General features: G+C 44.6%; 1 non-coding gene across 1 annotated transcript; it reads left to right on the top strand.

Moving 5' to 3' along the window:
• The first annotated feature begins 6,704 nt into the window (after positions 1-6,704).
• On the top strand, positions 6,705-6,807 carry LOC123614642 (U6 spliceosomal RNA). The gene has a single exon (XR_006722088.1). It is a non-coding gene; the product is annotated as a U6 spliceosomal RNA (small nuclear RNA).
• Positions 6,808-27,278: the final 20,471 nt, after the last annotated feature.

The raw sequence follows: 27,278 nt of genomic DNA, 5'->3' as shown, positions 1-27,278 counted from the left end.
GAGCTGGAGAAGAGTAACTCACCTTCTCCTTCCCCCTGGGTGTTTGAGCACAGGGATCGCAAATTACACCCTCAGTGCTGTAACCTTCTCAGCGGCGACACTTGACCGGTTCCTCCTCCTGTTCACGATCAGTGTCTCGCCCCTTCCTTCATTTCCATGTTAATGGGCCATCTCCAAATTGCTTCATTCCCTTCCCTGACCCCCATCCCTGCTGACTCGCTGACAGCCTACAGTGGCTTCATCTCTGCAAGAAGCATTTCCCAAGCAACTTAATTACTCCCTCTTTTCTCTTTGGTGACCTGACCAGAGGCTGAAACACCACCCCATATTTCTCCATCAGTCATTTTAACTACGCTGCAGTTGCTCTAAGTGTCCTCTGCTCTGTTCACCATGGAAGTACCCAGGGCTTCCTAAAGAGCACATAAACCCAACCACGCTTGGGAATGAAGGATGTTTCAGCATTCCATTTTATGACCTTTATCTAAAATAAGAATGCTCGAAATTACAAAGGGCAGAGCTGGAGGTTAGAAAAAAAAGAGGGAGGGAACTGGTTGATTACGGGATGGTTTTATGCAGTGTAGCTCTGGGAATGATACTGAGGGTGCATGTCTGTCTGTCTGAAGCAGTGGAGATGAGAGGGGCCATGAGGGAATAGGAAACCAGGTCCAAGGGTCCGGCCAAGCGCGGCCCTTGGAAGCAGGGAGTCACCACAGGCATCACTAAAACCCAACAGCACTGTGTTTGGAAGAGGGGTTTGGGGTTGGAGCCAAACACAGTGAGTTAATAATATTAGTTATACAACATTCCTCTCCTCAGAAGCCGTTACTCTGTATCTCCATAGTCATGAGGCATCTGAGAGACAGTCATTACAGAGCTTATAGGGAAATGTGTGCAATGAAGCCGATATTGGACCCAAATATGCAGAGACACGTTCGTCTTTGTTACAGTCCAAAACTAAACACTGCATGTGGTGGGTTGTTGTCTTAACACCCACAAGGAATCCCACCACCAGTTATGCAGATTCTGGTGTGGTTCCCATCCCACAATGGCTGCAGGGTTGGTCATGTGACTTAATTTGGCCAATAGGATATCAGCAAATGTGACACAAGCAGAGACTTGACACGCTCGTTAGGGCTCACTGTCTTGAACACTGCTGCCCTAATACAAAAGAGCTGGACGGTCCTCCCGGCAAGGCCACATGGAGAACAACTGAGACACCTTGGCTGACAGCCCTTGCTAATGGCCAGAAATGAGGATGAGGTCAACTTGAGCCATCGCATGCCAGTAGAGTGGCCAAGTGATGAGTGGCCCCAGACCAAACAGCAGCATATGAGCAAAGAAATTATTGTTACTCAGAGCTACTGAGTTTGAAAGGATTTGTTATGCAGCCATAGATAGCTGTTAAATTATCCATCTAATCGAAAGAGCCTCCAACAATTTGGAGAAAATAAAGCACTTTGTAAAATCCAGCAGTTACGCATGATTGAAAACTTATCATGAACCAGTAATAAAGAATCTTCATAACCTGGTAGGGTATCTGGCAAACCCTCAGAGCAAGCATAAATGTAATGGTGAAATACTCAAGGCATTACTACCAAAACAGAAGCACTGCCAGCCATCATTCCTTCCACTCAACACTGTATCAGAAGTCCTAGATAATCTAACAGGAAAAACAGAAGAGAAAAACACAAAAAGAAACCAAAAATATAAGAACTGGAAATGAAGGGAGAACAAAAAAACTGTATCTATTTATAGGCCATGTGACTGTCTGGGGCAGGGTGAAAAATGCCTCCTCTCCCCACCCCTCGCCAAGATGCTCATGATGCTAATCCCCAGAACCTGTGAATGTTGCCTTTTATGACAAAAGGGACTTTGCCACTATGATTAATTTCAAAAAAAAAATCTGAGATGAGGACATTCTCCTGAATTATCTAGGTGGACCCAACATATTCACAGGGCTCCTTATGGGAGGGAGGCACATATGGAAGTAACAAATCCATAAAAGAGGTCAGAAAAATCTAGCAAAGGATATACAAGATTTTTACTAAGTATAAAATATTTTCAAAAATGTAAGAGAAGATCTTTATAAAGGATCTATCTACCACGCTTCTCATGAACATCATCATCATAAAGAAAGCATCTGCCCCAAATTAATCCGTACTTCTGATGTATGAATTCCAACAAGGATTTTTGTGTGTGGAACTCGACAGGCAGATCCTGAAATCAGAAAGGAAGAGTGGGCAGGAAAGGGTTAACACAGCAGACCTAGGTTGCTCAAATCCTGCACATTCCAAACAATAGCATATCTTCAGCTTCTGGGAAATACCCTCTGTGTCCTTGGAACAGTCTGCCTGATAAGAGGGCTTTTGTATGCTTAAGGCCATGCGCCATGCTGTACTACTGTGGCTTGAAAACATTATCCTGACATGTGATTTATGGTGCATGCCTGTGTTTGCTCATAGTGAGAGAGGGGTGGTCACAGAAGGGTCTGAAATCACAGGAGCTGAGGTCAATTATGCAGGTTGCTGCCCGTCTTTATAACCAACGCCCAATAAAAGCCCTGCGCTAGATTCAGGGGCGTTTCCCTGGCTGCGACACATCACACGCACTGCCCCACATTGTTGCTGGGAGAACTGTGTGTCCCCATGCAACTCTGCTGGGAGGCACACCCGGAAGCTCGCACCTCGTTTCTCCCAGACTTTGCCCCTTTTCCCTCTGCTGATTTTCATCTGTAGCCTTTTGCTGCAATGAACTGCAACTGAGTCCTGCAAGTCCTCCTAGCAAATCATCAAGCAAAGCACTAGGGATAGCCGATTCCATCGTGAAGAAAATCAGTAAGCTGGGAGTAGTGAGTTACTACCCTTACCAGATTAAGGCTGGTAATAAAACTGTAACAATTAAGTCAGGAGATCCTGGAACAGATGGACAAACGGAATAGAACAGAGATCACAGACACAGGCCTGTTATCTAGAAGACCAAAAGATGAATGCAAATGGCGAGTTGGGAGTGCGGGTAACTACTCAATAAATGGTCATTTTAAAAAGGAGGCCCCTGGCTCACACCATATTTGAAAAATACGGAGACTACATTCTAAATGGGGTGAGGAAGATGATAAACAATGTACATGATAAGTAAATGTCTAGTACTTTAAAGGTTATCAAGTGCTATGAGGAATTTAAAAAAAAAAAAAAAACAGCAGAGCAGGACTAGAGATCCAAGAGCTGCATGAATTCATCAGGCATTTACAGCCCTTCCCAGCACTCCCAGGGGCATTTGGAGTCAGCTAAGTATCAGACAGAAATCATCTTCCACTTCCTTCCACTGCCGAGTGCTGCCAGGTCCCTCCTCTTCTCTGAACTCCACCTGTGTCTCTACCTTTTGAGCCGCAGTCCATCTGGGCTGCCCCAGGGCCCACCGCCACCCAGGGTCATCCACACATGAGAGAGGCAGTGTGGCTGCCTTGGATCAAGGCCTGTCTCCAACATCTTCTGGGAGTTTGAGGCCAGGAATGTAGTCTCCCCTGACAACATTCTAGTTCAGTACATTGTCTCTCTTCTCCACGCCTTCATGGCCTATTGCTCTGCAGTGATTATGGTCTACTTGTAAACAAAGACCTAAACCCCACTGTTGGGGCCCCACACATATCATTCCTCAGAACCCAGACCAAGCCCTTATATGGATGGATGAGGGAACAAACGTTCCTAGAGGCTGAAGAGCTGCCAAGGGCCACTCCATCTCTAGCAAAATACACCCACAGCACCACAACATTCGTCTTCTGAAGGAAAGCCTTGGAGAAAGGGAGGGGAGGATGGAATCCGCGCTGGCCTCTGGACCTCATTCTCGGGACAAGGGTAAGGACGGGAGGGTGGGGAGAGGACGTTCTAATTCTAGAAAGTGTGTTTGAGACCCCTTCCTCCCTGCCCAGCCCCAGGGTCCTCTCTTGAGCCTGGGCTGGTTCTCATGCCCTCAGTTTCTTCTCAGCCTCAGGCCTCAGGAGGCCTCAACCTGCTTCTCTTCACTCTCTGAAACTGGCACCACCCACAGTGTTCCCGGAGCGATGTCTCCTCCCCAGGCCAGCCCTGGTGCCACACCCAGCCCTGCTGGAGGCAGTCTTCCCAGTTACTCTGCTTTCTGCTGCCTCTGAAGATGAGCCTACAGGCTTTTGCACTGGGAGTGCCACAGAGCTGCAGCCAACAAGGGGACAGGATGAGATTCACAGACACAGGACTCTGGCAACCTGTGGTTTCCATAGCTGGAGGCCAGGTGTCAAGGCCCAGACTCCCTTCCGATATGGAAGGCCGTGGGGCCCACCCTACAACTCTGCCGCTTTGCTCTTGCTCCTAGCACGGGTGCATCAGCCCTCCCTGCGCCCTCCCTGCGCCCTCCCAGGGAGGACTGAACACGCACCACACGGCAAGGCCAAGTGATGGGGGCCCGGGAGCACAGAGAGCAGGACAGGCAGGCAGGACTGGGAGTTCTGGTGGCAGAAGGTCGGGTCCAGGATGAGATACTGACGTGCCAGACAACTGACCTCAGCAGAGCCTCCAGCTCATGGGGAAAATTCAGAGACTCATTCATCAAATAGTAAGTAGTTGCAGGGAAAGGCAAGGCTCTGTTTGAAGCCATCTTTCATTCATGCATTCTTGCAGCCAACATTTCCGAGTGCTCCTCCAGGCCAGGGTGGGTCTGAGGACCCAGGGAGCGTTTGGATTCAGTCCTCGTCTTCCAGGGGTCTCATTCCCAAAGGGAGACAACTTACTAGAAAACAAAAGTGTAAAGCAAAAACTCAAAAGGTCCCCCCCTTACTTATGCCATCCCTCCCTGTGAAAAATGCACAGATGTACATTTATTCTGAATTTTTTCTGTGATTATACCAAAAACCGGGACAGAAAATTGTAGAAGCACACTTGGCAGGCCAGTCAGCCGCATGTCTGGAATAACGTACAGACAGCACTTCCAGGTGAGCAGTGAGGGGTTGGCGAGAGCTTGTGAGCCCTGAGGATGCAGCAGAGGCAGGCTCCGTGCTGCAGTGACATGCGCTCCAAGCAGGTGGGCGGGAAGGCTGCGGCAGGGCTGGGTCACCAAGCCAACCCAAGGAGTTTCCTCTGTGCCCACCCCACAGGCCTGGAAAGTGCCCTACACCAACGGGACTCGGTCTGCAGGTGAGCCAAGGGCCCTAGGTGCCATAGGACAGGACAGGGTATGGGAGCCCTGCAAAATATCATTCCCATACTGTGTTTCAAATCCCGGGGCTGCCCTGGGAGGAAGGCAGTCCTCACTACAGAGCAGTGGGAAAGACACAGAGCAGAAGCAGAGGGACCCAGGTCTCATGATGAGTTGGGCAGAGATGGACAGGAGTACTGCGCAAGGCTCTTTCCTCCAGGGACTGACAAGACTTCACACTGCATCCCACATGTGTCTCCCACCGACTTGATGGGGGCCTCCTGCAGAGGGAGACTGGAGGACCGCCTCAGAGAAGGCAGCCCCGCAGAGCCTGACTGAGCCCACGTAGGCGTGGGACGGCTCGGACATCCTTCCCAGGCAAAGGAGATGGAAACCAGCTGGGACCAATGAGGAGCAGCAGCCTGGGGAACCAGCTCCGCCTCCGGATTCCATCCTGGTTTACTCCGCACTCTGAGCTGGGTGGTCCTGAGTCCTGACTCCTCTACCGCAGTTCCCTCTTCAATAAAATGGAGATAATAAGACCCTTCTCCTGGGATTCTGTAAGAATGAAGTGAAGGCTTGTATATAAAACGCATAGCCCAGGGCTGCCACCTAATCCTAACAGTAAGGGTATTATTTAAGAGCACTGTGCACTGTGCATTGCTTTAAGCATTTTGGTTGTCACCTTATTTAATCTTCCTAACAGCTCTATGAGGTGGAGATTATCATCTCCATGTTATATATTTGGAATAAAGCACAGAGAGGCTAAGTATGTCCTCTTTGTTGCCCAAGATCACAAAACTAGAAAGGAGGTGAAGCTGGAATTTGAACCCAAGCCATCTGAGTCCAGTACCTTTGGTCTCAATCACTGGTGCACACAGCTCATTATGTAGCAGAAATGGCGGTGGTCCTGCCATTGTGCCAACCTTGTAAGTTCACTGTGAGGATTAGAAATAAAACAGAAAGTTCCTAGAAAAGTTTATGGGTATTCAAAAACCAGTAATTAATTAGTATTACTATCACAAATATTTAGCATTACTATTCTAAGGCCAGTGGAAGGTACTTATATGACCCCCTTATAAAGTTCCTGTATCAGTCAGTTATCCATTGCCACAATAATGCTGTATAACAAATACCCACAAAACCTCAGTGGCACATAGCAACAAATTTGTGCATGGTCTGTGGGGTTTGGGGATGTGGCCTATGCTCAGCTATGTGGTCTCACGCACATATCCCAGATTGGCCAGCTGTCAGCTGATCCTGGGTGGCCTCAGAAACTCCAGGAAACTCTGCTCTGTTTGGCTTGTCTCTCAGCCCTAAGCAGACTAGCCCAAGCATGTTCTCGTGGTGATGACAGGAAGGCACAGTAAGCTCCTCTGAATAAGGGCTTTTGAAGCCTCAGTGTGCATCCCATTTGCTAAATACCTAGGGGCCAAAGCAAGTCACACGGCCAAGCCAAAAGCCAGGTGGGAGGGCCCTCTACAGCTACAGAGAAAAGTTGGTGAGAACAGGTAAAAAAAAAAAAAAATCTATCACAGGCCTTACTTCGGCAGCACATATACTACAACTGGAACGATAAAGAGAAAATTAGTATGACCCCTGGGCGGGGATGACATGCAAATCTGTGAAGCATTCCATGTTTTTATCAACATACAGAAATCTGTTGCACTTTTATACCCTAACAATTTCTCAGAAAGAGAAACTTAGAAAACAATACCCTTTACGAGTGCATTAAAAGAATACAATACCTAGGAATAAATCCAACCAAGACAGTAAGAGGTACTGAGAACATACCTGTGAACAGGACAAACAAGGTCTCTGCTCTAATAGAGCTAATGTTCCAGTGGAGGAGACACACACACACATACACACACACACAAATACATGATATAATTTCAGATAGTGAAAAATTCTATGGAAAAAAAATTAACCTGAATTACTTAGTAGAGAGAGGCTGAGACTGGTTTAGAGGTCAGTGACCTTTGAGATTTTTGTCTATATCCTCAGCCCAAAGCCCAATGGCTAACTTGAAATAGGCTTCAATATACATTGAAAGGAGGATGAATGGATGTATGGACAGGTGGACAGATGGATGGACAGGTGGACAGATGGACAGACAGGTGGATGGATGGATGGACACACACTGGGACCTACCTGGCACTTCCTGACATGACCTCTTCACTATCTTCACTCTATCTGGTCCACTGGGGCCAAGAAAGAACCCAGAGAGAAGACCCAGCTCCCCCTCCACATCCAGAGAGCCAGCCCTGAAACCTCAACTAAGTGTCTTCTCCACAGTCCCTGTGGCTGGGGCATCTCAGCTCTCCACGTCTAGCAAAGGGGTTGCCTTTCTTCTGAATTCCCTGCTCAGTGCTGGAACCAAGTCCACAGAGCTGATGCTGCCCACTGTCCTTTTGGAGAAATTCAGACCCATTCCTTTTGAGTTACATCTTGGTGTTAGGGTGTGGAAGGGGTGTGAAGAAACATGGCAGGTTGCTAGCTCTGATCCCACCCCTCCCAAATTTCCCAGAGCAAGATCAGTAGTTCAATGTCCTAATATTTGGGCTTCTCACCAAAATGTACTGAGTGACTAGGTGCTTCCTATGCATTTGCTCATCCCAATATCTCACTGAATTATGGGGGGAGGGGGTGGGAAGGGCTATTATTGGGAGTTCGAGATTTGCAGATACTAACTACTATATACAAAATAGATAAACAACAAGTTTCTACTGTATAGTACAGGGAACTATATTCAGTATCTTATAGTAATCTATAATGAAAGGGAATATTTGTACATACATGTATGATTGAAACATTATGCTGTACATTAGAAACTGAGACAACATTGTAAACTGACTACACTTCAATAAACAATAAATAAATAAATAAATAAATAAATAAATAAATAAATAAATAAATAAATAAATAACTCACTGAAGTTGGTCATCTTGCCCCACTCAACTAAGAAGACTGATTTCCCTGGGTTGCCGTTATAGAATGACAAGGCTACCACTCAGAGCCAGTTTTTCTGGAGCAACATGGTAGAATGGAAGTCAGACAGTCCTTCCTAATCCACGTGATGTGGATTTAAATCGACCTTCAACCACTTCTTAACCCTGTAACTAGGACAGGCTGGGGCAGAACTGAATGTGACCTAGAAACTAGCCAACTCAATGAAGTCAAAAGTGTCTACAAACCTGTTCTAGCCCAGGGCATCTGCTGGAAGCTCCTTTGTTGGTGGCTTACATTTTTATTTTTTTAAATACTTACAAAAGTGACTGACAAAGATATTTAAAACCCGAATAAAGTAATAAAAATAACCAGTCTTCCCAACTGTGTAAGCCTACAAACAAAAAATCATCTAAAATGACACCTTCTCCCTTGTAGGATGTGGCGGCCCATCAGACAAAGGTTTCCGCCGTGCACTCTGCCAGGGACGAGGGGCCTGCGCTTCCCGGTGGTCCTCTTCGCCCAAGCCTCCCTTAGACCAGAGGCGGTGACATGCGAGGCAGACGCGAAGCTGGAGGAAGTGGGCCGGAGGAGGGGTCTGTGAGCAGTTCTCTGGGGCAATCCATACTATGGAAAGTTATTTTTAATTTGTTCCATATGAATCGTGAAAAACATGAAACATTCAGGCAGTTTATCATAATTCTCGATGAGATAAATACTGTGCTCACGCAATAAAAAAAATGGAAAATATGTTTTAGTCCAAAAACTTCATTTTTAAAAAGTTAACATAAGGAAATGATTTCCTAAAGAGACTTTCAGTCTGAGACAAAAGATGGACTCAGCCATCTTAAGGATACAGATCAGATTTATCATTCTGATTATGTCCCTTGACTAGGACAGACTTAAGCCATGAGTTTTCCAAGCAGCAAGATTAAATTCTGCAGGACCCAAGCATGTGCTCGACAGTGCTGTGCACCGTAAGCCCTGCTCAATCCTGATCCTGCAGTCCCACCTCCCCTGCTTCAAAATTACTAGCTGTGTAACCATGGGTAAGTCACTGAGTGTGTCTAAACTTCAGTTTTCCTATTACCATAATAACTACCTCCCATGGTAGGTGAGAGGATAGAATGAAATCATAGAGCTTTGTTTGGTAAGCCATCTAACTTATTTATAAATGTGAGCTACTTACTGGTTTTGTGGACTGAAAAGCAGACACAAAATATTTCCAGGACCTATCAGGAGTTCAGCAATGTGCTAAACACAAACAAAGAAATTCAAGAAAAGCAGAAGATGTGGTCCCTGAGTCCAAGGAGCTTATGAGCAAGTTTTCAGACATAAAGAGGAAACAAAGACAGACTCATGTAAAATGATAAATAAGCAAATTAGTATTTTTATGAAACAAAAATTAGTATTTTAAGATACAAATGACTAGAAGATTCTGGTGAGAGTTAGGTGTATGTGTGTGGCTACAGGAAAACAGAGGGAGGGAAGACAGGTGCCCCATGAGATGTGAGCAAGACTCAGAAGACTCACATCTTAGACATTAACTTCGCAAAGACAAAGAGATCTAATTTTCAGTCTGGTCCTAGTCATCCTCCAGTCACTGCACAGCTCCCAGATGTGGTCATGGCCCAGCCAGGCTTAGAAGTCAGAAAGAAGACTTGGAGAAAGCCTGGTCTCCACGCTGGCCAGAGCAGAGTCACCTCTCTGGAGCTCATCACCAGGCTCCTCATCTGCAGAACAGTCCATCAGTGGTCCCATCCCACCTCTACTGGGAGGAACTTGGAGAGAGGTCATGCAGACAGACTGGAAACAGGACTAAAGACCATGTCCGGAGAGACAGCTGGCCTGACGGGAGAATCAGACAAAGTCGGGGTTAGTGGGGTAGGGTGAGGAAGAGGAAAACGTACTGAGAGCCTTCTCGGTGCCAGGTACTGTGTTATGTGCCTTGTCCCACATTTTCCCACTTAATTCTCTCAACGGGAGTTGAAATCAATATTCCTATTTTACAAATAAGGAAATTGAACTTCATAGCAGTTGAGAGACTAGCCTAAAATCTGTACAAGGAAAGATTTGAACCCAAATCCTTCAGACACCAAAGCCCACACTCTTTACAGCTCTCAGTGGAGGGGGACAAGACCCTGAGCTGGGCAAACGTGTAAGGGCTCTGTCTTTTCAAGACAGCAAGAGCAAGAGACTTGGGTTGGAGGCCTTCCCTTCGGGGCTCAGAGAGGAGGAGCCAGAGGACTGCAGCTTAAGAGTGGCTAACATCTCCCCCAAGACAGAGAGGAGCATCCCAGGGGCCCAGCCCAGGTGGCCTCAGCAGGAAGGACTGGAATTGGGGATACACTCCTTCTGGGAATGAAGATGGAGCACCTGACAGGGTGCTCCCTGGAGGGCACGTCTGGCCCTGCCCTAGAAGCCAGGAAAAGTGAGACTGAGGGGCTGGTCTCAGGGGCCACCCAGGGAAAGCAGGGCCAGGAGTCTGGACCCAAAATTTAGGAAGGACATTGCTTATGAAGGTGCTCAGCCTGATCGTAAGTGGGAAGAGAACAGAAGTTACATATTTGAAAACTGAGGCTTTTAAAAGAGTGAAGCAGCTTGAGGCTTGATCTCTAAATTTGCTCATCCTCCTTTCTAATTAGATCCTGCATCATAGTACCAAGTGATACCTGGGATTCCTAAGTCTGTCCCCTTCTGCCTCCCCAAGGTCAGGTCCCAGCCACTTCCCCGTCTCCTTCACTGTTTCAATCTTACCCACATCCCTAACACTTACCATCCTGCCCCTCCCATCTCTGCAACTTCCATTTCCTCCTGCAGGTCTGACTCAATGGCCTTTCCTCCAGCCAGCACGTTCAGACCATCAACAAACTCCCCAGTCTCGGGGAACTGGAGTCATCGTTTATGGGTGATTTTTCCCCCTGAACTTCTGATCACTTCTCCTCTGCCTCCTTCACTGTGGAGTATAGTGGGAGAGAAACATGGACTCAGAGGTTCTGGGCTCATCCCCAGTCGGCCACTTCCAAGTCTCACTGAAATTTTTCCCCTAAAGCTTTCTCTGATTCTGTCTATTCCCTGCCTGAACCTTCTGCATTTCCCCATAAACTACCACCCTGTTGGAAATAACATCATCATGCAAGCTATCCACCAGACACGAAGGAGAGGCTCAAGTATTTTGTGGATTCATCAAAACCTGCTTACAGGGGAAAACAAAAATCAGGTCATCTTGCTTTCTGAAAAATGATGATCCGAATGCAAAATTCAAATGCCACAGAATCACACTGTTTATTCAGATAGATGCCAAGCAAAAAGCTTAACCCTTCCTAATTCAGAATAAATTTCCCTCAGCTAGAAAACTAGTCTCTTCTCAAGGATCTGGAATATTTACCATGCTTTACAAAGGATAAATTAACGTCTCTGAATAGGAGATGGCTGAAGAGGCGCGAAAGCTCTACATTTTGAACGTGGTTTTACCCTAGAGAGTAAAGTCCAGAATAGAGAAGGCTTTCTCTTCCAGAGTGTTAGGGATTTTATGAGATTCAGCCTCCAGTTCTGGCCACTCTACACTTTAAAAATACCCTCTCTTTCTTCTCAAGTCCTTCTAAGTAAAGTAAATGTAAAATAAAAAAAACCTTAGCCAAGAATATTATTTGAACTTAGAATTTATGATAGCTAGAGTATAAACAGTTAAGAACAAAGATGTGAGAGAGAGAGAGAGAAAGGAAACAGGATGGTGTCTTATGTTGAAATTAAAGGACGAACTAAACCATCATACACAGAAAAACTAAGTCCAAATTAACAAAGAGAGAATTAAGTTCTAATGAAAACCCATTCAATGACTATTACCTCTAATAGTACAGTTTTCATGCAATAAGAGGTATGAGAGTATCGTCCAAAATTTGAAGAGCTCAAATCATTTCCTTGGCTTCTGTTTCATCATTTCTAAGATAAGGTTGATAATTACATCACAGAGTTGTTGAAAGAATGAAGTGGTGTCATGTACAAGCAGGGTCTGCCTTAGTCCTTGGCACCTAGTAAGCATTTCATCATTTTTAATGTTTTTCAAAGTCGAGTCCAATAGGTCCTTTAGAACTCTCATCCTTATGATTGGAGGAATGGAGCTATTTATTGAGGACGCATTGGACATTCATCACTCTACAAGGTACTTTTAAAGTGGCATATGTGGGTGCGATCCATGTGATATTTGGCATGAAATGGTTAAAGAACACTGCCCCTCCTAACCTCCAATCATTGCAGGATTTATTTTTATTTTTCATAGTGTGATGCAGAAAACATCATGGTGTCTACCTTTCTACCTGACAGGAAACCCTGTTTTCAGCTCAGATGCCAAAAAGGAAGCAAGTCTTGCTACCAAAAGGCATTCACAACACTCATCCTCTCCCCACAGAGCAGTGGAATTCCACACTGAAAGAGAGTGGGGAGCTAAGAACAGGAAGGGAAGTCATGCCCACATTCACAAGAAAAGCAGGCAGCCAGTGTTTCTGGCAGTGTTGAAGGAAGCCCCGACTCCTCGGAAATATGGGAAAAGTGACTGCACTACAGGGAAATGGAACCAGTGCCCACAAAGACAGGACAGGGATGGATTCCTATATAGCAGGATGTCTGCCAAGCCACGGTAGCAGGTGGGCATTCACAGATGATGGGCAGAGGGGGTTGGTACTCCCATACCAGGTCATACTGGTCACCAGTAACTCCTGATAAGCAGGCTCTCGATCCTGGGTGCACTGCTCACCTGACTGTGAAACAGGCTTGGCTGCACCTAGTCCTACGTACTTAGCCTCTCTGGAGGTGGGGCCCTGCATGTCACAAATACTAAACGTCATTATCCTGCCTTCCGACCACCAGCTCCAATTCTTCCATATCTTTTTTGCCTTCATTCTCCTTACATCTATTTTGACCCTGAAGATACCTCCAGGTCCTGGATGCCTCCATTTTCCCAACCTTCCTGGTCTCTCCGCCCTTCTAACCCAGTGTGAAGTCTGTGGTCTTCAGAGAACCAACAGAATAAAGATATAGATGCTATAGATAGACAGAGACAGAGATAGACTGAGACAGAGACAAAGAGACTGAGACAGAGATAGGGAGAGATTTATTATAAAGGATTAGCTCACAGGACTATGGAAGCCAAGTCCCAAGGTCAGCAGTGGACCAGCTGAAGCCCCAGGAGAACCAGTGGTGAGGTTCTAGTCTAAGGCAGAAGACTCATGTCTCAGCTCCAGCAGCCAAGCAGGTGTAGTTCCCCATTAATCAGTCTTTTTGTTCTAGAATGGTCCTTAACTGATTGGATGAGGCCCACTGACACTGGGGAAGACACTCCACTTTTCTCAGTCCACCAATTCAAATGTTAACCTAACCTCATCCAGAAACATCCTCATGGACACACCCCAAATAATGTTCAACCAAATGTCTGGGCGCCCCAGGGCAGCCCAGCCAAGTTGACACAGAAAATAAACCATCACAGGTGAATCATCAGGACTACAGTGACAGCTTCTGCCCAGTAAGCTCTACCCACTCCGGCATGTCTACAACCAAGTGGCTCAGTGTTCTAGAGGAAAAGTGCATACCCTGGATTTGGAGCAACTACAAAGTCATCTCTCCAGTATCAGATGGATACTCCTTTCAACTCCTTTACTTATCCTGACCCACTTCTACCCCAAGTCCCTTCAACAATTATTCTACTCATTTACCACTGCCTTCAAGCCCCCTAAGCCCCTTGCATGGCCCTACGACCTCATGCTCTGCTAACTATAAATCCAAACACCCCCACTCCCATCACCACTTTTTTTCCCAGTTTTCCAAACTTGTCTCCATCTGAACTTGATGTCCACTATTATCATTTCCTCTACTCCATCTCTAATATCAATCTCTCTATCTCTCCCCTATTCCCCTCTCTTTCCTGCCTCCTTTCTCTTGAACTTTAAATATGCAATTCTCTCCCACCCTGTAACTGACAGAACAATGCTCCCACCCAAATCTGTCTAATTCCCAGAATCTACGAATACATTACCTTTTACAGCCAAAGGAACTTTGCACATTGATTACACTAAGGACCTGGAAATGTAGAGATTTTCCTGGGTTGTCCAAGTGGACCCAATGTCATCATAGGGGTCCTAACAAGAGGCAGGCAGGAGGGTCAGAGACAGAGAAGACGTGACCATAGCAGCAGAGGTCAGAGTGATGCAAAGAGGGGACCTTGAGCTAAGAAATGCAGACAGCACTCAGAAGCTGCAAAAGGCAAGGAAAGATTCTTTCCAGAGAGCTTCCAGAAGGAAATGCAACCCTGTAGATGCCTTCATTCTAGGACTTCTCACCTCTGTGACTGTAAGATATTAAATCTGTGCTGTTTTAAGCAACAAAGCTTGAGGTGACTTGTTACAGCAGCTGTAGGAGACTAATATGCATCTTCAAGATAATCTCCCTTAATTCAAGTCCCTCTTTAGCGCACCACTCACAACTCTCCTTTCTTTCTTATACAAACTTCTAAAATTGTCTGATCTCTCTTATACATCCTCACCTTCCATTTACTCTGCAACCTACTGCTTCCTGTTCCACCCCTACTGGTGTGGATTTTATCACTTACTAGTGAGAATAACTTACTGTCAAATGCAATGGAAACCATCCAGTCATATCTTATTATGGAGTCTCGATGAGTTTATTGAAAGCAGAGGGGAGAGGAGGGGAGGGGTTTGACGGCTACCCAAATACTCACATTCTGAAATCTGTAACTCCAGGCTAGATCTCTCCCCATGGCTCCAAACCATTGTGTCTGCTGCTGGCAGCACATCTGCACATAGACTCCCATCAGGAGCCTCAAACTCAAGCTGTTCAGAAGAAAACTCATTTCCACTGCCATGCCCATCCCCTTCCCCTCCAAAAAAAAAAAAAAAGCCATTTACTAATGTATCTCAGTTTGAATTACAACCATAGAACAAGTCACCAATTATAAACCCAGGATTCATCTTCGATTTCTTGCCCTTCCTTCAGTCACCTGTATCCCATCAATCTTGCCAGTCTCACACCCTAACTATCTCCTGAATCCATACATTCTTCTTCATTCCCTATGGTTGCGATTTCACTTGAGATCACCATTATTTCTTGCCTGGAATTACCTCTTAATTTATCTACCTGCTTCCAAGTGTATTGATCTGCTATCCTCACTGCAACCAGAGTAATTCATCTAAAATGCAAATCTGATTATTTACTCTGTGCTGACAACCTTTCAGTGGCTTCCTGGATGAGACAGAGCAAGTTGCATGGCTTACAAGACCCTCAGTAACCTCATGCCTATCTACCTCTCCCGTCCCGTTTAACTTCACACACTGTCTCAAGCATCATGCACCAGCAAGAAGGCAGCCACCAAGCTACCCCTGATTCCGTGGCTCTTGCTCTTGCTCAGTCACATCCTTCCAATCCCCTTCCTACAGTTACTTGACCTTCAAGACTCAATTCAAGCATCACCTCCAAAAGAAAATTTTTCTAGACTCTCCCACGCTGAGTTAGGTTCCCCTCCTCCAGGCTCCCAGAATGTGCTTTCCAGCACTTGGCACAGTGCCCAGGGCACAGTGGGCAGTTCCATCGATGTTTGTTGAGTGAATGAATGAATACCTAAACAGTCCATGATAGTTAAAGGGTGTGCTGAGAGGGGTGAGAAAAAGAGGACAGCACAGTAGAAGGCATCTCACCCCCCTGGAGAGTCAAGGAAGGCTCTGAGAAGGAAGCAGCAGATCAGAACTGGGAAGGTGACCCGGAGAAGGAGAGGAACTGTGTGCTAGGCAGGTAAGTCAGCTTCACATGCACATCACCTACACAGTCGCACGGGGACCCTGCTTGCTCTCACATTCTGCTGCCACCATCTTGAAATTCTTCATTTTCGAACATGGAGACCAGCGTTTTCATTTGGCACTGGACCTACAACTTAGGGACTGATCCCGCAGATAAGAATAGCCTGTCCAAAGGCATAGGAACAGGAGAGCATGTGAGAGGGCTCATCAGGACCTCCGAAGGCAGCTCCAGTCTGGCTGGGCTCCTCCAAGCCAGACAGACACTCAGCCACAGTAAGAATGAGTGTGTTCTCCCCCCACCTTGCATCTTGGTCTATTTATAAATGTTTACAGTTTAGGAGGGAAACACCAAATCCACATTTCCAGGCCTTTTACTGCTCAAGACATAAGTGTGCGTATCATGGGGCAAATCAATTCCGTATGTTTCAGATTCGTTTACATTTTGTTCATCAGAATGGCCTCCGACTCCCTCCCCATCACTGTGATTTCATATCCAAGAAGCCATTGAAGCTCTCTTGGAGTTTTTGGGTTTAAACATAAAGGGAGAGGATTTGAAAAATCTCAATTTGACTAAAGAAAACTGGATTTAGACCTCAAGAGGTTCAATTATCTCTGCAATCCTATATCCCTCGTGTTAACTCAGCTTAATTCAGTCCCCTGAGTCACCGCAATACCCCTGTGGCAGGCACGGCCCCTGAAGAGGGACATTTCCTCCCAAGGAGGAGCCAGTGCCACGACTGTGCATCAGGAACTGAAGACTTGGAGAAAATCATATCGACAGTTGCGTGAGAAAAAATAAGACCTCTTGCTCTTACCGCTGCATTTACAATCACAAATCTTTAGGACTGAAAGGGATAACTGAGATCATCTACAATAATAACTACCATCTGCAAAGTGCTTTCCACTTGATAAATCACTTTCACACTCATTTTCGTATGTAATCCCTGCAGCTATTTTGTAAGAGGGGTACGGTTATCATCACTTTTAATTCAATAGCTAGGAAAATGAGGCTCAGAAAGGTTATGCAGATCTCCCAAACTCACACAGCAAATAGCAGCAGTGCCGGGATCCAGACTCATACTCCTGATACTCCCCCTGGGGGCTGGTCCCCAACCCACTCACCATTTCTTGGGACAAAACAAGGCCATCATGTCCAAGCCCTCCCGTGTCTTGCCAGTGTCTGTCTTGTTCAGGGAAGGGGTGACAGAGCCAAAACGCCCACCTCCCTGCCTGGCACTCTTTCTACTTCTCTCAGCGCCCCTTTCTCTGTTTATTGGAACAAGTCAGGGAGGACTTCTGCTTGCAAAGAAATGGCTTTACTGTTTCTGACACTGCAACATCCACCCCCTTGAAACAGCCACAGAGTACCTCACTTTAATATGTTGTCTTTCCAATTCTTACAACAGCCTGGTAAAGTCAATATTCTGTAATCTATCTTCCTCAAAGAGGAAACTGAGGGTCAGAGAGCATAAACAGTATCCCTTATGACATAAATGGTAAATAGATAACAATGTCAGGCCTTAACACCAAGTTTTCTGACACTACGCCTAAAGATCTTCCCACTAAGCCACATGGATGGCACTTGGCTCCCATCCCACGAGGACAACCAGCGGCAGAAAATGGAGCCTATGGAGGGAATGAGGGACGAAGGAGAGACATCTCTGAAGATCTGCAACTGGGACAGATTACTATATGACTTGCCTGTTTGGCCAGGATTATTAAAAACTACAGGAAAATCTCATGCATGAGGAGGAAGACAGACTCAGAGGAGGGACAGGGCTGTCTTAGAGCAAAATCTGAGGAGTGCATAAGTATATTCATGCAAAGGACATGCATTCTACCTCTTTCAAGTATATGCAAATGAAGCTGTAAATTAGTACTAATCAGCACCCGTGAGGTGAATTAATTAACAAGTTATAATTCACAAGAGGCCTACATTACTTGATAATGTACCACAAAGCTTATGAATATGAGAATTAATTACTTGGCCCAGATTTTGAGGGATGCTTAATTTCCTGAACTCCTGGTTTCAAGGACCCAATGATTTTATTCAGCACTGAACTGTTAAATTGAAGCTAACATTACTATGTTTACTAAATTATTATTTGAACAAACAGTCATCACTGATTAATGAGTTAATACTCAGTGCCTTGCTGTGCTAGGCATTTTATACACATCATTTCATTTAACCCTCAGAACTACTACATGAGATGGACATAATTCTCATCATTTGGTATGCGCTAAAAAAAAAAAGGCTCTGTGATCTAAGAAGCCAAAGTCACACAGATTAAATAAAGAAGTGCGTACACGGAAGTGTCTGCCCAATTCCGCCCTTGGCCATGGCCTTTATTTCAAATGAACCCCTTCACAATTCTGGCTGACTAAACTTCAGATGACCTAGAATTTACTCCAGTGACTTAGCTTGTTCTTCATTCGAAGCTTGGGAGTAGATTTGAATCTCAAATCTGCAGGCACATCAGTCCATTCGTTTCCAGGCTATGTGTTCATTCCTAACTTGTTTCTCCGTTCCACTTTAACCAAAACCAAAATCAAATGTTTCTGCCTGGTAGGTAATACAAACACAGAGCCAAATTCTAGTCATCATTGTGAGGACTCAGGGAGCATAAGGAGCATAAACAAGTCATAGCCCCAAATCCCTAAAACCCCTCTGTACACAACTGCAGGAAAATGGAAGCAGTGGAGAAACTAGAATTTTTTAAAAATATGGATTCCATGTGGTTTTGAGTTTTTAACATGTTTTGAATTTTAACAGTATGTTTTCATTTTCTACCATAAATATATTTTTCTTTTGTAATAGGAAAATGCATGTTAATTATTGAAATTACAAACGACAGTTTGGCTGGGTGTAGAATTTTTGAATCACGATCCTCCCAAACTTTACAGATGCTGTTCCTTTGACTGCCTTTCTCCAGTGCCGTGGACAGAAGTCTGAGGACTTCTTGTTTGTTTTCCCATTGTACTTGTTTTTTTTTTTTTCCTATCTGAAGATTTTTAGGATTCTTTTGTTGCCAGTGGAATTCAATATTTTCACCAGGATATGTCAAAACGCTCATCAGATTTAATTGAATCTTCTGGATAAGATCCACCTGACAGGTTCAGAACTTACTTTAGTTTCAGACACATTTTGTTCTGTGTTATTCTGCATATTGTTTCTGATTTGTTCTTTTGGCCTGGTAGTTATTCTTCTTTCTAGTCCATGTTTACATCATCTTTTCTCTGATCTTTTAGCTCTGTCATTTTTTTTGTCCTCATCCAAGTTTCACTCATGATTTGATGCTCTATTGTGATCTTTGTATGACTCTGAATTTCTACTCTGCTATTATTTGTCCTCTCACTTTATCTTCTGGAGGCTGCTTCATTCAATAATGGTAATGCCATTTCAATCAAAATATCATGGAATATAACGGGAGACTCAATGCCCTAAAGTTTATCTATAGGAATAAATCTATAAAACTAAATGGGACATTATGAGGGAGGGAATGGGGAACAGTAGAAATAAAAGGAGGGAATCCATGCAATAATAGATAGTAAAATGAATGTTAAAACTAAAATAATAAAAACAGAATCGTAGCCTCTTGCCAATAGAGGCAGGCAAATCAATGGAACAGTATAATTTTGTTTTTTCTTCAGGTGGTGTTTCAACCGGTAGGAAAAACGATTCTGCTTGGAAATGGCGGTGAAACTCCTAACAAAGCACTTAGGGAAAAAATACCATGCTAGAGTCCTGACTTCTATTTCATAACCTAAGTTCTAGATGAATTAAAGGTTTCATTTTTAAACTAAATAAGAATACTTATGTGAAATTGATCAACATTTACATAATCTTTATATATAAAAATTTTGAAGTATTTCACCAAAGATAAAAACCATAAAGCAAAATCTGCCAAATTTAACTACAAAAATCAATTGGAAAAATAAACACTGAAGGCAGTAGTAAAAAATACAAATGGGAGGGGTCTTTTTTAAAGGAAAGAAGTAAAGGAAGGAAGGAAGGAAGAAAAAGAAATATGTATGACCCCAAACTTAAGAGAAACAGTTAACCTCACCATAATCAAAGTATTATAAATTGAAGGCAACTCTTAACACATTCTCAACTTGCATCTCTTGCTTTAGAGTCTCAATTTTTATGCATTTGTGAGATGTAAAAGAGAAATCTGATTGGAGAGCCTTGTAAGAACTAAATTTGGCAGAACTTGCTGGAAACGGGTTAGAGAGAAGAACAACATGAAGTAGAATAACGTAACTGTGCCCGAAATAAAAAATACAACAGCTAGGACTAGGCTCAGAGGACAGAAAACTCACCATGGCTGATGTCATCCAAGAAGACATTCAGGAAAACTGGACTCTTGAGCTTGACCTTGAAAAAAGAAAAAAAAAAAAAAACAGAACAGTGAACTTGGGTATACTCCAAACTTGTCAACCTGCCTCAGGTGACCAAGATGGCTGTGAATTCAGGAAGCAGCAGGAAATGTGTTTCGTTCCAGATTGCACGAAAATGTGCTTACGCACCATGCTTTATAGTTCAAAAAAGTCCTTTGATACATTATTTTCACATAATCTTCCCAAAACCCTTAGCATTAGGAAATGAAGAGGTCATAACCCCCATTTTAAGAAGAGGAAAGCAAAGCCTAGAGAGATGAGATCATGCACTTGCAGTTGCTCCATCCAATGTTACTGGAGGACATACTTTAGCCCCATTGCATAAGGGAAACCTGCCTCCTTCACCACCGCTGTAGCCATGTGGAATAAAAATAACCAGCTCCACGCTTCCACAGAACGTCTGCACCAGCTTCGAAGAGTAGGTGCTCATCCAAATTTCAAGTGGTTGTGCTAAGGAACACCAACTGCTCTTGCATGTAAAACATTAGCAGACAAGAATGTGCTGAAAGAATCCACATGCTCTTACCACCAAGAGAACTCTTTTGCTGTATCCAGATCCCTTTCTGGAAAGAGTAGGGAAACACTCAAGAAAATATAAAAGTTGGTACCACGATGGCATCACAGCTGTAGACAGATCAGAATACACCTCCTAGGACACGCTGCCGACGTCACATGCAGGACCTGCTGTATTAATACTCCTCACGTTGGGCCTCAGTTCCTCCAGGTGCAAAACTACAAGTGAGATACTTTCTAAATTCCCTCTCATCCCTGAACTTTGTAAGTATCACAATTTGAGTAGGAGTAGGCACAACTCAGAGATGAACAAACAGGGCAAGGGGACTGGAAACCACATGACGATAAGGAATCTGACCGACGGAACCAGGGACTAGAGATGAGAAGACGGGGGCGGGGGACAAGAGTAGTGTCTGCAGGGCTGGCTTAGGAAAGACTAACTCAATTCACCCCGTGTGGCCACAAAGAGGGAAAGACTGACAGGTAAAAGCCCAGGGAGTCAGAACTTGATTTAAAAAACACAGAGCCATCTAAAGATGAAACAAGCAGCTTCCAGGGAAGGGAAACAAAAGGAGAAAGGAAAACAGTTACAGCACTCCTGCCTTAACCTTGGACGTGCATGACCCTTACCCCATAACAATCTTGATGCCTGGGCACTGTCAGCCCTCTTTTCCAGGTTAGGAAACTACTGCTCAGAAGGAAACCACTTGATCAACATCAGGGTGGTGAGTTACTGAACACACCATTAGGAGATACTGAAACGAAGGATGAAATACAATTTAAATGTATTTAGGCATCACGTGTAGGAGTGAAGGTTGGAGGAAAAGGTTTTTATGATTGCCTTCAGCCAGGGAAGCCCACGATTCTATTGGATTTGGGTGCTACTCCTAACCACAAAATACTGAATGGAAAGAAAAAGCCCCATTGATACTCAGCCACCACCACCATGATAACCACCACCACCACCAACACCATGACGACCACTACCACCACCACCATCACCATCACCACCGTCAGCAGCACCATCAGCAGTAGCAGCATCTATTACATGCTGGGTACTATTATAAGCTAATTAGAGGTGCTGATTGTCATTAAATACAATAGTGTCAAGGTAAGTATCTTTGTCATCACTTCACAGATGAGAACTGAGCTCCAAACAGGTAAATCATTTATCAGAGGTCATCTAGCAAGTACATGGCAAAACTCAGGCTCAAGCCCAGTTCTGTCCGATTCCAAATCTGGTGCTATCCTCAGAATACCTCCCTTCCTGACTTCTTTCTGCATGCTGCCCTACCAATCTTGCAGCTGACTATAGGATGTATCACATTAGGAAGTAGAGGAGCAGGTGTTACAGCAGCCCCTGCTCTCATGGTTTAAAAAAAAAAAAGTGCTCTCCTGCACATGGCTATCACAAGTCTTATTACCGTACTCGAGAAACATGAACTTGATCGCATGGTGAGAATCAGCCTGGCTTCTCAGCTCACTGGGGCTCTAGAGAGGTAGCTCCAGGACACTGGCCATATCATAAGAAAGCTCTATGCACAGGACCTCAGGGAGGCAAGACACTACCTTGCAGAGCATAGCTCATTGGGAAGATTCACCCCCAGGGCCATATTCCCCACTCTGGGGATGCTGACTCGGCTGGCCTTCCTAGCAAGGCCCCAGGGCCATCAGTAACTTTCCCCACGTCAGCACTTCTTCCAATTCTCCGGCTCTTTCAGCTGAGGCTGCGATGTTAAACATGTAGTTTTTTAAATGAATTCTTTGAAGATCCACTCATGTCAGCTAACTTTTCTCACTGCAATAAGCCAAGGAAGTCACTTACCAGCAACTGCCTTTTCCACTTTCGTGTACTCCCGAGCCTTTTTAAGACAGTGTTCCAAAACCTCTATTCAGCAGAACTCACCAGTAAGAAACAGGAATCTCAAAAATGTTCACTTCAAATGAATGGGGAAAGTGATAATCCTACCTTAGCCTTGGATTAAAAAAGTAGGTCTATCATAGAGGGGTGAAAAAGGAGGCAGAAGATGAATAAGCCTCAGCCAACATTCGACTTAAGACAATTCCAGTTTTTCAGTTGTGTCCTCCTCTCTAGCCTCAGTTCAGAAGTAATTTATGTCATGAACAGACTGTCTGGGCCCCAGGTAAGTGTAACTACAGGTGAGAACTTAGAAGAATCAGCCACAGCCTCTGCCCTCCAAGAGTTCACAGCTGAACAGCAAAAGAACACACCACCTACTATGGGGCAGAGCAGACAGTCCTCAAGATGCAGGGGTGTCCTGGGAGCGGCTCTGGGCTGGGAAGCCTGAGTCCTGGGTTTGGGTTCTGACTGCATCCCTAATTCACTCCGTAAATTTGGACAATTGCTTCCCCTCCCAAATTTCAACTGACTCATCTATTAAAATAGATCAGGGAAAGTGCTGGGGAGGCGGCAATCATAAACTGGTCTTGGAGAAATGTTTAGAACACTGATGGATCCTGAGACGAGGTATCAGGAGACACTCTTATCAAAGCAGACAGGTGATACCCTTTCTGCTGAAGAGGAAGGGAGAGGTACGGGAAGGGAGAGACAGAAGGAAGAAGAGCAGAAGCAACACCACCTGATTAATAAATAATAATAATAATAACAACAATAACAATAATAATAATATCTGCATAGCCCTTTACAGTGTACAGAGCGGTTCCATACACACTGGCTCACTTAACTCTCGGAGCACAGCTAGGAGGCAGGGACCGGCATTTTAACCCACCTATGGACTCAGAGCTGATTGCACATCTAGTAAGTGGTGGAGCCAGGACTCACACTGAAGTCTGACAGCAAGCCCCACATCACACAACCACAATCGCAAGCTCAGGATGCTGCCACCACATGATGTAGTGTCCAAAGGAGGTCTGCATGCGTGCCCTGGGCATGTTGATGGCAACATGGTCTCCGGAGGCAATGATGGAGAACCATGCTGTGTTCTGATCAGCCCAGGACCACTGCTTTCAGCTCTAGGTCCCATACTCATAAGGGAAATTGCCCATTGGAACATTTCAAAGGATGGTTAGAATTCCTAAAGCCAAGCAATGTTATTCACATTTGAAGAATCATGGGACACAGAAAAGACAGAGTGGGTGAACATTGTTTTAGAATATCTGAAGGGCTTTTCTATCAGCCAGAGACCCAACAGGAAACAGACAGCTTTATCTAATTAGGTTAAATTGAGGAAGATTTGTTTACAAAGGGACTGTTGGCAATGCAACAGGTGCAGGGGAACCAAAAAAATAAGGCTCAAAGCAGAGAAGCTGTCCCACCTAGACATCTAGCATCTGTAGAGAGAACTCGTTCCTGAAACGGGAAGAAAGTCATGTAGAGACAGAGTCTCCTTGAAAAAAATCAGTAACAATCAGTGAGGACAGAGCCAACCAGAGGGAACCCCAAGGTAGGCGCCTAGGAAATACTGACACTGGAACTCACTCTTCTCTCTCCTTTCAGTCTCTTGCCAGGACACTCCTGTGGCCAAATCCAACCAGTAGTCAGAGCATCCAGGACCCCACGGAGGAAGCCCACTGAATTCCATTCAGGTCAGCCTCCCAGGGCAGAGAGCGGAGTGAAAAGGGTGAAAGGAGGGCCTGGAGGGGCAAAGGGACATTATCAGACACAGCTGTTCTTGTGGAAGAATTAGACATGAGTGTGAGACCACAGGGAGAGTGGCAGGGGGGAGTGGAGAAGGAATTAGAACCAAGGAGATTTTACAAGGAAATGAATTATTAGCTAAATTTTAAAATAAGAAAGAAAAAATTAATAGTCAAAGAGCACTGACTGGGAAGACTACTAGTTTCCACAAGGACAACTGAGTTCCCCACCTCTGAACTTCCAGTCCAGGTTAGACGGCTGGTGAGTCAGATTCTCTAGAGGAAATTCAGTGGCAAAGCGAAGCAAATGACTTGTAAAGTTTCTTCTAACCCTGATACTCCAACATTTTGTATTTTTTTAAAAAGGAGATAAAAAGTAAAACAGAAGGGATTTTTTAAAATTAATCTAGGATTTCCCCCAATCTTCCTCCTCAATCTACTCCCAAATTAAGTATCTGTATTCACTGGGCCAGGAAGATAATAAAAGATGCTAACTGATTAAGAATGAGAGTTAAAGTTCTAATTAGGTAGAATTTTGAAGTCTTTTAGTTGTTTTTTTTTTTTTTAACAGAACTCTTCCTTGTTTATTGTGACAATGGGATGACCCTGACAAGGAACAGGAATGTTCTTTTCTAGATCAAACAACTTCAGAAGACTACTTTCTTCATCATCTCAGGAAGGGTCACATTTCCTCACAAGATTTTCATCCATAATTTCCCCACAGTCTCTCTAAAGTTAAGTAGCAAATTACAAATAAGGGAGTAACTAACAAGTAATTTGCAAACCTTATTAACTTGTTATTTTTTCCCTCTTGTTTAACAAATAACAGTAAGTGCCCTCCCATTATTTACCAAGAGTCACACTGTGCAGGTTAGTTAAAATCTGGATTTGCTGATGCTTCAATTTCCTGAATTTCCAACGAATGCTTTACGGAATTTTAGCAATCGCATAATTACCCATAATGTATTTTATATACTAGAGGCATCTCATGTGGGTTTTGCATTAAGTGAGTAATAGCAATGTTGTTTTGAGTGAATAATAGTTCAGTTAACTCCATTGTTACTGAGTAATTTACACTTAGTTAGAAAACCAAGAAGGTCATTTGGAATTGTGTGCGTTGAAATCTGCCGTACCTTGGTAACACAATGTGCTTTTCGTTATTTCACAATGTCTTGAAGAATGGAACTAATAAAGCTGATATTTCATGGTGTAGGGTGCAGACTAGCAGTTTAATGTAATGCTTCAGCTCACGATTCCTTTCGTACAAGGAACAGATTAATCTTTTCAACTGGAGAAAAAGACCACCCAAGGTTTAACTGTGCAGGTGAGGTCCAAAAAAAAAAAAAAAATTGGCTTACAACTGTTTTCTCCCAGAATTAATGTAACCAATTGGCATATCTCCCAAACAAGCATGACAGAGTCATAGGTCGATGGATTCCATTCCTATTCTAGGGAAACCATGAATTAATTCAGTTATGTTCAGCAAGCCAAAATATTGCAGCCATCAGGGGATCTTTTAGGAGCCATGGGTTTGATTTCTTTGTTCCTACGTAGTCAGTAGAGAGCCGAAGATGTGATCTTGCGCTCAGCCCACGTCACAGCATATTAGCAAAGAGCCATTCCCACCCAGGCAGCCCCAGGAGAAAAGCAAAAGGAACACGTGTGCCTGGCAAAACCGTCAAAATGTGATTCTTAATGCAAGAATTTCACCTAATCACCAAGAAATTCTTGTCACCTACATAATCTCTCCTACCCTCACCCCGGTACAAATCAATGTTTAAGCACTACAGCAAAAAGCAACGCCTGCCTCTCCTCTGCACTCTCAGCCAACTCCACCTTCATCCATACATTCGTTCACCATTTCAGACATCATTTCAGTGTCATCATTTCAGACACTCGCAGGCTCTCTGCCTGCACCAGGCTGGAGGTCTTCAAAGACTCTCAGCTCATCCGCATACTGAACCTGCCACACATCTATGTCACTGTCTTGATCATCACTTTTTTGCATTTTCACTCCCTTCCAGCATTGCTGGTCCATGTACTTGCTAATGCAGCACAACTTACAGATGGGGAAACACACTCAGGTGGGTAATGGGCTTGTCCAGATTACCTGGTGCCTTAGTCCCGTCAGGCTGCTGTAACAAAGACACCAGAGACCAGCAGGTTTAAAACCAGCAGACATTTATTTCTCACCATTCTGGAGGCTGGAAGTCCGAGATGAAGATGATGGCAGACCCAATGTCAGGTGAGGACCTGCTTCCTGGTTCACAGACAACTGTCTTCTCACTGCGTCCCCACACGGGAGGGAGGAGGGAGCTCTCCGGGGTCTCTTTTATAGGGACACTAATCCCATTCATGAGGACTCCACCTTCATGACCTAATCACTCACTGAAGGCCCCGCCTCCCAATACCATCACACTGGAGGTTAGGTTTCAACATACAAATTTGGGGGGCACATTCAGTCATGGTACCTGGTTACTAGTCACAGAGCTTAGGCAATACTCCATGTCAGTCTGACTAAAATTCCATGATCTTTCTACTGTACCAAACTGTTTCAAGCATTGTAGCTTCCCTGATACTGTAGCACTGAGACAAGTGGGACCTGGGACCTGGGACCCAGGTGCATGCACCCAAACGTCTCCTGGAGCAACAGGATACAAAGAAACTACAAGAGACTAAAAACAACTGCATACATGTGCAGTTGGGGCAAATAATGAACGAGATACAAAAAGACCAAAAAGCCAACTGCCACTTCTAGGGTGTCGGGAGAAAAAGCAAGGGACTGCACACAATCCCTGCACACAGCACCACAAAGGGGGTGGGCAGACCACC

This window comes from Camelus bactrianus, chromosome 15 (genome assembly GCF_048773025.1).
Source record: "Camelus bactrianus isolate YW-2024 breed Bactrian camel chromosome 15, ASM4877302v1, whole genome shotgun sequence".
In the NCBI taxonomy this organism is placed as follows: Eukaryota; Metazoa; Chordata; class Mammalia; order Artiodactyla; family Camelidae; genus Camelus; species Camelus bactrianus.
This window is presented reverse-complemented; position numbering and strand designations above follow the sequence as displayed.